Raw genomic sequence first — 14,503 nt, 5'->3', positions numbered from 1 at the left:
AAAAAAACAGTGGCCGAGGAATTCAGAAAAAAAAATTAAACTTTTTTTTCAAGTTATATTTAAGGTATTTTTTCCAAGTTATATTGTAATATCAAAAAAGATAGTATAAAGAATGCTCAAAGAATTGAAGCGTTCCACTTATCTGACCGGTAAGATAGCACTCAGGACTTTGCAACTATGAATTAACAATACATTGAATGACAAAGCCCAGATGTGTAAACTGGATTCAGAGAAGGTAGGGCACTTAAGATAGTATTGCTATCATCATCCATCATAATGAATGATGGAAACAGCAGAGAAATTCGAAAAAGACATCTATTGTATTTCTACTTAATACACTGCTCAAAAAAAGAAAGGGAACACAAAAATAAGACATCCTAGATCTGAATGAATGAAATATTCTTATTAAATACTTTGTTCACTACATAGTTGAATGTGCTGACAACAAAATCACACAAAAATTATCAATGGAAATAAAATTTAGTAACCCATGGAGGTCTGGATTTGGAGTTACACTCAAAATTAAAGTGGAAAAAAACACTACAGGCTGATCCAACTTTGATGTAATGTCCTTAAAACAAGTCAAAATGAGGCTCAGTAGTGTGTGTGGCCTCCACGTGCCTGTATGACCTCCCTACAACGCCTGGGCATGCTACTGATGAGGTGGCGGATGGTCTCCTGAGGGATCTCCTCCCACACCTGGACTAAAGCATCCCCCAACTCCTGGACAGTCTGTAGTGCAACATGGCGTAGGTGGATGGAGCGAGACATGATGTCCCAGATGTGCTTAATTGGATTCAGGTCTGGGGAACAGGCGGGCCAGTCCATAGCATCAATGCCTTCATCTTGCAGGAACTGCTGACACACTCCAGCCACATGAGGTCTAGCATTGTCTTGCATTAGGAGGAACCCAGGGCCAACCGCACCAGCATATGGTCTCACAAGGGGTCTGAGGATCTCATCTCGGTACCTCATGGCAGTCAGGCTACCTCTGGCGAGCACATGGAGAGCTGTGCGGCCCCCTAAAGAAATGCCACTCCACACCATTACTGACCCACTGCCAAACCGGTCATGCTGGAGGATGTTGCAGGCAGCAGAACGTTCCCCACGGCATCTCCAAACCCTGTCACGTCTGTCACATGTGCTCAGCGTGAACCTGCTTTCATCTGTGAAGAGCACAGGGTGCCAGTGGCGAATTTGCCAATCTTGGTGTTCTCTGGCAAATGCCAAATGTCCTGCACAGTGTTGGGCTGTAAGTACAACCCCCACCTGTGGACGTTGGGCCCTCATACCACCCTCATGGAGTCTGTTTCTGACCATTTGAGCAGCCACATGCACATTTGTGGCCCGTTGGAGGTCATTTTTCAGGGCTCTGGCAGTGCTCCTCCTGTCCCTCCTTGCACAAAGGCAGAGGTAGCGGTCCTGATGCTGGGTTGTTGCCCTCCTACGGCCTCCTCCACGTCTCCTGATGTACTGGCCTGTCTCCTGGTAGCGCCTCCATGCTCTGGACACTACACTGACAGACACAGCAAATCTTCTTGCCACAGCTCGCATTGATGTGCCATCCTGAATGAATTGCACTACCTGAGCCACTTGTGTGGGTTGTAGACTCCGTCTCATGCTACCACTAGAGTGAAAGCACCGCCAGCATTTAAAAGTGACCAAACCATCAGCCAGAAAGCATAGGAACTGAGAAGTGGTCTGTGGTCACCACCTGCAGAACCACTCCTTTATTGGGGATGTCTTGCTAATTGCCTATGCTTTCCACCTGTTGTCTATTCCATTTGTACAACAGCATGTGAAATTGATTGTCAATCAGTGTTGCTACCTAAGTGGACAGTTTGATTTCACAGAAGTGTGATTGTCTTGGAGTTACATTGTGTTGTTTAAGTGTTCCCTTTATTTTTTTGAGCAGTGTATATGGCAGCATACCTTGTATTAGGTATATGTGGAAATAGAGAGGGGTTATAGGAGGATTTCATGTTACATGCTCTAATCAGGCATGAATGTGGCCCTAAATTTTTTTGAGAAGTACACCAGTATTGCTTCTAACATGTGAAACTCTACAAAAAAACCCGCCAATTCCACTACTGCTATCCTCCTTGATGATATTGTTTTCATACACACACATAGGTACAAACACATACCAATATTTCTTAACAACTGCTGTTTGCTGACCTTGTTTACCTTTGAAGGCTCAACAAATCTAATATACTTTGCCTGCATCCCACCAGGTAAGAATCATGTACAATCAACAAACGTGCTCAGTGTGTGTGTGTGTGTGTGTGTGTACATATGTCTGTGTATATACATGTGCGTATATGTATATGTGTGTACATATACATGCATACATACATATATACATACATACACACAACCCATTGTTCTGTGTGAGAGGACAGAAGGCAATGTTAAAAGGAAGAGTGATAGATAGAAGACATATCTGTATGAAACACTCCTTAATAAACATTTTTTCCCATTTCAAATTAGAGACATTTAATCCTTTGGCTGTTTTAGTCATGTATCGAATAGCATCTGTTACAAAGAGAAAGATGTTTCTCTTTCCATCCGGCCAGAGCAGTTTCATAAAATCATCAAAGAAGATAGCACTAGTGGAACTGTTTATTTTTTGTAGAATTTCATGTTAGAAGGAGTGGTGGGCTTCAAAGAATTTAACAACCAGTTTTCTGCCGGTTGCTGGGTGGGCATGGCCATGGTGTATGTGGCCTAGTTGGCCTCCTGAACCACCCTGGGAGCAAAAACAGGCCAGAGGGACCCGTTTTCGCCCTCCCCAGGCTCCGGAAGCTCTCTGGAAGGATGGAAATGGGCTCATTTCCAGACTCCTGGAACTTCCAGAGGCCATTTTTTGCCCTCCACAGGCTCCAGAGGCTTTCCCTGAGCCTCTCGGAGGCCCATTTTGCCCTCAACATGTTCCGGAGGCTCTCGAGGCTGGAAACACACATTTCTGGCCTTCTGGAGCCTTCTGCAAACGGACCCATTTCTACCCTTCCAGAGCCTCTGGGAGGCCCATTTTTCACCCTTCCCAGGCTCCAGAGGCTTTCCTCAAGGCTCTGGGAGGTCCACTTTCACCCTCCCCATGTTTCAGAGGCTCTCTTGAGGCTGGAAAAAACACATTTCTGGCCTTCTGGAGCCTCTGGGAGGCCCATTTTTTGCCCTCCCCGAGCCTCTGCACTTACCTGCAATCCAAAATGGGCCACATGGGGATTCCTGGGAGGGACAGGGTGGGCTGGGCCAGCCAGGCATTGGAACTACTGGTTTGCTGAACCGTCAGGTTTGGCCAAATCTGCATGAATCGGCTGAAGCCCACGCCTGGTTAGAAGCAGTATTTCACCAGGGCCTGACACATTTCAGAGTGCCAATAATAACACTGGCCACATATCATTCCATTTACATGTTTCATCTATTGAAACCCATATCTTATTGTTGTCATCAGCAGAACTTATCTTTCCTAATACATCTTCATAGCAGGCAGAGATGTAAGTTTTCCTTGGAAGTGATTCATTTGGAATCGAGTGCCTGGTGTACTACTTTTTCAAAAAAAAATGCCCAAGGCTACCACGACCCAATTTCCTTAAAGTGATAGTTGAAGTAACCATCATTGTAGAGAGATTTTTACAAAATTTTGACTGGATATTTGATGAACCTGCAGTTGAAGAAGAAGCTCTCTCAAAAGGTAGATATTACCTGTTGTTCTCAATGAAGGTAAATTTCGCTAAATAACTCTTGTGTTTCACAGTTTCACAATGTTGTTGAGTATTAAAATGCTTTTGGGCCAATATCTTAACTTCACACAATTTACAGAACAAAATACCATCATCGCTATTGAAAATCTTCCCAAATTCTTGAACAACACGCCATAATTTTACATTGGCTGGACATCTACTTTTAGGCATGTTGAAATCAGATTGCAACTTTCATGTGTCTCCACCATCTCAAACACATACATACACCTGAGCTATAGAACAAATAAAAATCAAAACAGGCAAATTCTCACCTTTTTGTCAGGCCTGGTCATGAGAGAAGCCTTTTTGTTCTCTTTCTCTCTCTCTTACATAGATACAGGTACTCTCTGACTTGGGAAACTAATAAAAAAGAAAAAACCAGGTGAATTCTCACTTTCTTTGCTGGCTTAAACTTGCTGGCTTAATTTAAGGGTTTCCAAAGACAAAAATATGATCAAAATATGACCTTTTTTTTTTACAAAAGTTAGCAGAAATATGACATATCACTTTTTAAAAGTCAAAATATGGCTTTTCAGGCAAAATAAAAGTATCTAATTCTCACCAGATTATTCTAAAATATCTTTTAACTTTCTTATAAATCCAAATATAGGTTTCCAAAAAAATATGACATGTCATAGAAATCCTTGCCCTACTCATTACAGTTCACTATTGGAGTGAACATGTGGCCAAAGGAAGAGAGAGATTGCTAGATTAAATTGGTGCAGGGCCGTAATTATGAAACTGAACCATATTGAATACAAAACTACCGAAGTACAAGAAACTGCAATTTATAAATAATAAATTGGACAAAATGTGGCTGCTCATAAATAGCTCCACCTTGCAGTCATTTTTGTGTTTGTCTACCATTCATATTGTCATTTGATTAACTAATCACCCGTTTTCTAAAGTGCGAATGTGTTTTTACACTTCAACCAAGACAGTGTTAACTATGAAACTATAGATAGCAAAAGAGATTAATTATCTATTTCAGAAGTCTCCACACCTTCTGTATCTGAGAGAAAGGGAACTATAATCTGTTTAATGTGTGGTTAACAAAATAAAATAAAATAAAAAGTCAAATCACTCTGGACAAAGAGTTCAACAATATTTAATGTAATCGCAAAACATAAACTCTATGTAACTTGTCTTCTATAAACTTCAGTTTATTAAATGTATTGTTTATTTATTTATTGAATTTATATTGCTGCCTATTCGCCCATGGCAACTCGAGGCGACTTATAGAATATAAATCCACATTTAAAACAATAAAAACTAACAAAAAGAATCAAATAAATTAATAGTTTATTAATAAATTAATAAATTATCCTCTCGTGAATCATGAAAGGACTTTCAATAAGAAGCAAAAGTAAAACGAATGTTAATTGCATTCAAAGGGAAAGGAGGTTGGGAAATTAATTGCAACTTTTGACATACACAGACTATTATTTGGAATTTTTTCATGTTGGTTGTATGTTTCTGTTTCTTAGTATAATGCTTTCTGTATATGGTATGGTGACATAGTTAAGAGTTCACTGAAGATTTATGAGGGCACTGGAGAAAGCATTGTTTGGTGGAAATTGTAAGTGAATGTTAAAGAGTTTTGCCATGGTTATTTCAAATTGTTTTCCACAAAAGGGGTTTCAGTAATCCAAGTAGACTTCCAGACCATAAATCACTTCAAAATATGTATCTGTTTAGATAGATAATCAGTTAGCAACAACTGAACAGTTGAGATATTGAATCCAGGAGTATGATGAAAAATAAATTTGAAAAGTGAATTTGATCCTATAAAGAGAATAGTTTTTTCTGGAAAAAATGAATAGAACAGGTAAAATGAATTGGAAAAATGACCCATTGGAGTCTCAGTTGATTAGCTTTGTTCCAGAACATTACTATTGCTTTTGTTACTATTATGCAAAAAGAGAGGAGGTTCAAGTGTGCATTGGCAAAACCTCAATCTAATATGAACTATGGTGCCTACAAAGAATGAATTGTTTGCTTTAGGATTTCATACAAATTGCCAACATGTTTTATAATTTAAAGAGCTAGAATTTAGAATGAGCACACCAATATTTTTCTGTCCCACCCCCCACTTGTCTAGCCAGGAGAGTCCCAGTATGACTGCATCTGTCATTTTGGGGGCCACTAGAATCAAATTGTTTCCCAGTGATCCACTAGCTCTAGCTGCACTGGTTCAGTTAAGTGAGTGGCATGGGCCCCTCCCATCAATCTGTTCAAACCAGATCGGGTGGGCCAGCCCTGTGGCTGCCCCTTGTCACCAGATGGTCTAGCCTCAGTCAATCAGCTATTGCTTGATTCAATTAATTCCTTTTAGTAATATGAATAAACGTTGTTCAAATGTAATGTGATAGAATTGTATCGATAGAATTTTCCTTGCGTGTAATAAAACCTGGAAGATGTGGAAAAATGAGAATAAAGGAGTCATCTAAAGCCATTTTTATTGTAAATAAATGGAATGACATTTTCCTCAGCTAAACTAAATATTTGATGCTAATCTAGCTTTCCCATTGCTTATGAAACCTATTTATATTTGTTGGAAATATGAACTATGTCAATAAATAAATTGAAATTTATGAAGGATTTTATTTATTTATTTATTTGATTTGTCAATCGCTTACAAGATAATAGATGTAAATATAAACATGAGTAAGAATACAGGAAATAGGTACAAATAAATGGGGACAGTAGGACAGGGACGGTAGGCACGATGGTGCACTTATGCACACCCCTTACAGACCTCTTAGGAATGGGGTGAGGTCAATAGTGGTTAGTTTGAGGTTAAAGGAGTGGGGATTAGAGGATGTAACAACAGAGTCAGGTAGTGCATTCCAGGCATTGACCACTCTGTTGCTGAAGTCGTACTTTCTGCAATCAATTTGAAGCAGTTTACATTGAGTTTGTATCTGTTGTGTGCTCTTGTATTGTTGTGGTTGAAGCTGAAGTAGTAATTGACTTGTAGGACATTGTAGCAGATAATTTTGTGTGCTACACTTAAGTCTAACCATAGGCGGAGTAGTTCAAGGTTGTCCAAGCCCAAAATCTCAAGCCTGGTGATATAGGGTATTCTGTTGCGAGCAGAGGAGTGCAGTACTCTTTTCATGAAATATTTCTGGACTCGCTCGATTGTATTAATGTCTGATATGCAGTGTGGATTCCAGACTGATGAGCTGTGTTCAAGTATTGGTCTGGCAAAGGTTTTGTATGCTCTAGCTAGCAATTTGATATTTCCGGAGGAGAAGCTTCGTAAGATTAGATTTAACTCTTAATGCCTTTTTAGCAATGCTGTTACAGTGAGCTCTGGTGCTTAGGTCATTTGATATGAGAACTCCAAGGTCCTTGACAGAGTATGGATCATCAACGAGGTCATATCTGCCTAGTTTGTATTTGGTGTATTTGATTTTTTTTACCAATGTGTAGGACAGAGCATTTGTTGGTCGAGATTTGGAGTTGCCAGATGTTTGACCATTCAGACACATAATCAAGGTCGCTTTGAAGGATAGTAGCATTGTCAGTGATGTTGAATAGTTTTACGTCATCCGCAAAGAGGATGCAGTTGCTTATAAGGTGATCGCAAAGGTCATTTATATAGAGTCTAACGCTGCCTTGGGGGATACCGCTGTTAACTGGAGCAGGGTTTGATATAGCGCTCCCTATTTTTACTATTTGTTGTGTGTTTGACAGGAATGTAGTAATCCACTTATGGAGGGATCTGGAAATGCTGTAAGAGTTTAGTTTTAACAGTACTTTGTCATGTACCACTGAATCAAAGGCTTTGAAGAAGTCTATGTAAATTGCGTCTATAGCTTTACCTTGGTCAAGTAGAGTAGTCCATATATTTTTGCAGTGTAGGAGTTGTAGATTGCAGGACATTTTTTTCCTGAAACCAAATTGTTTTTGGAGAGTAGGTTGTTTGACTCTAAGTGAAGAGTGAAGAATTGGTTAGTGATTGATTCCATGACTTTGCATGTGACACAACACAGTGAGATTTGTCTGTAGTTTTCAACCAGGCTAGGGTCACTTTTTTTGAAGATAGGGATGACCGTAGCTAAGGACCATAGGTTTGGTAAGGAGCTGGTTCTGAATGATATCTCATATCTAATGCTTAGGGTTCTGCTATGGCAGAGGAGAGCTTTTTAAGAAGTATGCACATAATCCATCGGGGCCAATAGATAGGGATGGTTTTAGGTTTTGTAGTGCCTTTTCTATGTTATCTTCTGTAAAGTCAATATGTAGTAGGTCATTACAGTTAGTTGTGGTATAACTAGGAAATGTGGGTCATGAACTATTGCTGTTTACAAAGACAGAAATGAAGAATGTGTTGAAGAGATTGGCCTTAACAGCTTCATCTTTGCAGTCTTTTCCATTTGGTCCTTTTAGGGGTGGGATGGTTCTTGATTCTTTAAGTTTGGTGTTAACAAAATTGTAGAAGGCACAGGTGGAGTTTGTACGTAGGATGTTTTCCTCTTGCTTGCAGTGGTAATTTGTATATTCTGCCTTTATCTGTTGGCATAGGATGTTGTATTGGTTTTTAAAGTTTGCTACATAGCTAGTTTTGTTTTTACGCCATAGCGATCTTTTTTTTTTATTGAAGTTTCCTTATTGTTATGGGTAATTTGTTTTTTTTTTGTTTTGTTTTTGGGTTTTACTAATGGTACATATAGTTTAATGACTCTTTCAAGTTCAAACAAGAATGCATTATAATGATCTTCTGTAGTATTACAGCTAGAGAACAGAATGTGCCAATCAAGAGATGATAGGTCAGCATCTATGAGATCATAGTTGGCTTTTCTGAAGTTGTATTTTGAGGATCCATCAATATGATCTTCTTTGTGAGGGCGTAAATTGAGACAAAAGTCGATCATACCGTGGTCACTGTTTGAAAAGAGTTCTTGTATTTGTAGGCCATATATTGAGTTTGAGCTGTTGCATAAGATAAGGTCGAGGCAGTTATTGAGTCTAGTGTTATTAGTTACTAATTGATCCAGTTCCAGAGATTTGTTCTGATCTCCTCCCACCTTCAATTTTCAGTCTGATTGATCTGTTGGGAAAGGCTAGTGTTGAAGGCAGTCTTAAGTTCACAGTTATAATTTTACCATGTTTAGTTGAATGTGGTTACATCTTTGTTACAGATTTCCTCTGTCAAAAATGTGCCCCTTCGGTGAATAGATTGATTCATTTTGAGATTTCATAAATATATCATTAGAAATAGAATTTTACCCCATTAGATTTCCCATTCAACTCAGTGATAGGATTTTTACAACTCATTGTGAGAGGAACTAACCATAGATATTAAGAATATTATCTAAACTGGCAATAACTATCTATTTGAAAACAGTATGGCCATATTTATACAACTCTCTAACTATTTCTTCAATTAATTGTGCTTTTCTCAACCAATTTTCTGAATTTTCAGAATATATTGAATCATGGTCTGTGTTCTATCGCCAGAACAAAACAGACTCGAGACCGGAGTTGAATTCAGCTCTTTATTAACTGTTAGTAACTTCAACTAAAGTCGAGCTGCAGCAGCCCCTTTTATAGCAGCTGCTCGCGGTTCGCAACCAATGGCATTTATTTAAAACTCCCGCTGCTTAGGCGGCCAATCATAACTGTTATTATATACCAATCGCTGGGCGGCAGTATTTGTCCAATAGGAATGCAGTATTACGAGTATGCAAAGCAAGTATACAACACCCCTCCCCTCTTGGTTTGATCCAATGTTACATGACGTAGTCGCGTAAGTAGGCGGGGCTTTTGTGGGTCCTAGTTGACCTGCGCAGTTCAGTCTCTGCGTTGATCTCGGTCGGTTCGGACAGGATCACTGTCTCTCCTGTTCTTCTCTCTGGAACCTCCTGGAAGGGTGAACCAATCCTGCCACTCCCGCCGTGCTTTGTTAGGTTGATTGGGTTGTCGCTCCCTCCTGGCAAACTCGGGTAGGTAGAGTCGGCTCGGCTGCTTCTTTCCTGGTTCTCCTCCAGCTCTCTTCTTTCAAACTCGCCTAATGGTAAGTAGTTTTTATTTGTTCTTGAGTTTTCTGTTGCTGGTTGGTGACCTGTTTTTAATTGGATTAAGAGAGGGTCTTCCTTTTCTTTATTATTTAAGGGTCCCCCCCTCTGGTTTTATTATTAATTATTGACTGTTTTGTGTGACTTTGCTCTATGTTTCGGTTTGTGTCAGTGTTGCATTCGAGGTATCGAGATCATAGTTGGTCTATGTGCCTTTTCCAGGTTCGGCCGTCCATCGTTTCTAATCGGTATGACCGGGGGCCTGTTATTTGTGTTATCATTGCCGGTAACCACAATGGGTCTCCAGTAAGATTTTTCGCGTATACCAGGTCGCCTGGTATAAACGTGTGGTACTTACTGGAGGAGTCTGGTGGCTTCTCAGGGTTCTAGGTGGGGTGTAGTCTGTCCAAATAGGTGCACAATTTTCTGCCCATTAAAAGTTCAGCTGGGCTCTTGTTTGTTGATGTGCACGGTGTTATATGTTGAATGGTGAGCATGGTATTGATTTTGTCTTGCATGTCGCCTCCTTCAAGTTTTTCTAATGCTTCTTTCGTGTATCGAACCATGCGTTCCGCCCTTCCGTTCGCTGCCAGATGAGCTGGCGCTGTCAGAGCATGTCATATGCCTTGTTCTGCGAGGAATTGTTCAAAAGCTAAAGCTGTGAACTGTGGGCCATTGTCCGATACTAATACATCTGGTAGACCATGAGTGGCGAAGAGTTTCTTGAGTTGTTTAGTGATGGCTTCAGTCGTTGTTGAAGTCATGATGCTGACCTCTAACCAGTTCGAGTAGGCATCGACGATGATTAAAAAGGTATATCCTTTTGTGGGTCCGGCGAAGTCTATATGGATTCTTGACCAGCGGCCTCTGGGTGTCTCCCATTCAAGGACCAGTGCTAAAGGGGGGGGGTAGGTCTAGACAAATGGCATTTATTACATGTTCTTACCCAGGTTTCAATGTCTTTGTCTATTCCTGGCCACCAGACATAGCTTCTGGCCAGGGACTTCATTTTTACCATGCCTGGGTGTCCCTCATGTAATATGTTTAGTACGTCTTCTTGTAATTTTCATGGAACAACAACCCTATCCCCCCACAAGATGCATCCTTTTTCAATTGACAGTTCAGTTTGGCGGTTTTTGAACAGTTTAAAAGTCTCATTTTTGTCGTTTTCCGGCCAGCCCCTCCCCACCCAGTTCAGGAGTCGGGCCATTAGCGCATCCTTTGTGGTTTCCCTCACGATGTCCGATGCGGTGATGGGCAGGTTCGATATTGTTTCAATTTGCAGGGTGCGTGTGGTGGGAGCTGGGTCGTCATCGTGTTCTGGTAGGGGTGAGCGGCTCAATGCGTCGGTGTGGGGTATGGCTTTTCCTGGCCGATAGACGAGCTTGTAATTTTAGGCTGCAAGAAATTCCGACCATCTTGTCATCCTTGGAGACAGGATGTTCGGGGTGGCCTTGTCTCCGGCCAGGATTCCTAGCAGTGGCTTGTGGTTGGTAATCAAAGAAAATGTCCTACCATAAAGATATTCATGAAAACGTTTTACCCCCGAGATAGCGGCCAAGGCTTCTCTATCCAGTTGGCTGTAGTTTCTTTCAGCTTTGGACAATGTTTTGGAATAAAAGGCGATCGGTGCCTCTCTGCCATCAGGTAGTATGTGGCTAAGTATTGCGCCTACGCCGAATGATGAAGTGTCGCAGGTGACAGTCAGTAGTAGCGTGTCGCTGTATTGGATCAATACAGATTTAGATGTAATTAAGTCCTTAATTCTTTGGAATGCAGCTTCTTCTTGTTGGCCCCATTTCCAGATGGCTTTTTTGTTGAGTAGTCTATGCAGTGGTTCCGCTATTGTTGCCTTCTGCAGCAAAAAGACATTATAAAAATTAATGAGTCCCACGAATGCCTGCAAATCCGTTTTGTTTTTGGGTCTGGGTGCTTCTTTTATCGCTCATATTTTTTTTTGGTGGGGTGGATTCCTGCTTCATCAATAAGATATCCTAGGAACTCAACCTGATTTGTGGCATTTTTCTTTTTTGACCTTGAGTCCTGCTTCTCTAAACTTTTGAAAGACTGCCCTTAGCCGGTCCTTTAGTTGTTTTTTTATTTCCGGCTGATATCAATACATCATCAAAATAGGGAACCACCCCTTTTAGTCTTTGGAGGAGGCGTTCCATCAGGCTTTGGAAAACGCCGGGGGCCACGCTGACACCAAATTGTAATCTGTTGCATTTAAAAGCCCCCCTATGTGTTACGATAGTTTGTGCCTCTGCCGTCTCGGAATCAACCGGCAACTGTTGATATGCCTGCGTGAGATCGAGCTTTGCAAAAAAATTTTCTCCCCCCAATGAGTGCAAAAGGTGCTGGACTACTGGAACGGGGTATGCGCTCTGCTGCAAGGCATGGTTCAGGGTGGCCTTATAGTCACCACAGATGCGCACGGACCCATCTGGTTTCACGGGAGTCACAATCGGGGTTTCCCATCTTGCATGGTTGATTGGCTCTAGCACCCCTTGTGTGATGAGTTTGTTCAGCTGCTCATCGATTTTTGGCTTTAACGCAAAGGGGACGCATCTGGCCTTTAGCCTGATGGGGGCTATGTTCGGGTTTAGGCTAGATAGGGGTCCCACGGTACTTGCCTAACGTCCCGTCGAATACGTCTTGGAACTCCTCCATCAGGTCTTTTTCCCAGTCTGTCTCAGTGACGCTGTTGATTCCTGTCACTTTGATTCCCAGAGGCGCGAACCATTCTAAACCAAGCAGGCTGGGGTGGTCTCAGTCAACGATGGTCAATGGAAGAATTTCAGTGTGTTTCTTGAATTTTACCTTGAAATGTCCCAATCCAACTACCGGAATCTTGTTTCCTTGGTAGTCTTTTAACATCAGGCTTTGCTCTTTGAGTTCTTTTCATCGTATGTCTGGTATCAAGTTTTTTATTGTGTTCCATGATACCATTGACAGATATGAGCCGGAGTCTACTTCCATTTTGCATGGCTCTCCTTCTATCTTGACATTTATTCGAACCTTCTTAGCATCAGTTGCTCTGGCATTCCCAATAATAATAGTCTGATGTGTTTCTTCCTTCTCATTGAGTCTCTGACTTCTATTTTCCCGGCTCCAATGACTTCCGGTTGGCTTCTCCTTAGTTCTGGGGGGGGGCGTGCTGCCTCGTCTTTTTGGACTATAGCTCTTTTTGTTTCGGCAGACCCTTGCAATGTGCCCCCGTTTTTCGCAGTGTCTGCAGATGGCATCCAGAAAACGGCACTCAGAACACGGGTGATTTCCTCCGCATCCGGCACACTGAAAATCAGGTTTTCTCCCTCTTCTTTCTCACCGGTTCCACTCTGACTGGAGTCTGTTTACCTCTTCGTCTTCTTCCTCAGAGTCGGTAGATGACTCGATGTCTTCATGGTGGGTGGTTGCGGTAGTGTGTTTCTGGGTACCTTCCGCTTTCTTTTCTCTGCTCTGGCTTGGACTGTTGGCCGTATTCATTTGCTTCATTTTCGCCGCATTTTTTTGCTGCCTCAGCTGTGGTTGCTTCAGCGATGGCTTCATTTACGGTAATGTTGGGTCGATTAAGCAGTTTGCTCTGCAGGGTAGCATCTCTCAATCCGAGGACTATGCGATCCCTCATGGCTTCATTCATGTTGAGGAATTCGCATGCTCCTCCAATGTCCCTTAGTGCTGCTACGAAGTCCCCAATACTCTCGCCTTCTCGTTGATCCAGTTTATAAAATTCGTGTCTTCAAATGAGGTTTGACACAACAGGCACGTAATAGACTCTCAGCATCCGATTCAGGTCCGGCCATGCCATCTGTTTGACATCGTTCGGTTTCACCAATGCCTTCGCCATTTTAAAGATGGTCGGACCGCAATGTGTCAGGAATACGGCTCTCTTCCTCTGGTCAGTGATTCCTTGTAGTTCGTTGCTTTCCAGGAACATCAGGAACCTGTCAATATATGATTCCCAGTCTTCTTCGGCTGGGTTGAACGGTGCAGGTGGCGAGTTGTTGCCGGCCATCTCGTTGATTTTTCGTCTTCCGTTGCCACGTGCTTACGGTCTTTGTTCCTTCGATCCCACCTTCGTCGCCAGTGTTCTATCTCCAGAACAAAACAGACTCGAGACTGGAGTTGAATTCAGCTCTTTATTAACTATTAGTAACTTCAACTAAAGTCGAGCCGCGGCAGCCCCTTTTATAGCGGCTGCTCGCGGCTCGCAACCAATGGCATTTATTTAAAACTCCCGCCGCTTAGGCGGCCAATCATAACTGTTATTATCTACCAATCGCTGGGCGGCAGTATTTGTCCAATAGGAATGCAGTATTACGAGTATGCAAAGCAAGTATACAACAGTCTGATTCTACAAATGCTTTGTAAAGCATAGTAAACCAAAGTAGTTTAAAATATAATTTAATACCCACTATAATCACTTTTAAGATCCTCCTGAATAATTTTTGGCATTAAATATTTGGAGTTTTTTTGCATATTCTGATTCTAAAAACCTCCAAAGCACTTAATACATGAACATAATTGAAATATCAATTTTATCTGGTAAAATTTTCTCATTTTCCAGAGGTACATTATCTCAGAGGTACATATACACAACAAACTACTCCTAAAACTAAAATCTTATGGCATCTCCGGACACCTGCATAACTGGATAGATGTATTCCTGTCAAACAGGCAACAAATGGTCAAAATAGGGAACACTCTATCAAATCCTGTACCTGTCAACAGTGG

Source organism: Notechis scutatus, chromosome Z, assembly GCF_049901735.1.
Source record: "Notechis scutatus isolate UNSWTSFEM ecotype Mainland chromosome Z, rNotScu1.2, whole genome shotgun sequence".
In the NCBI taxonomy this organism is placed as follows: Eukaryota; Metazoa; Chordata; class Lepidosauria; order Squamata; family Elapidae; genus Notechis; species Notechis scutatus.
This window is presented reverse-complemented; position numbering follows the sequence as displayed.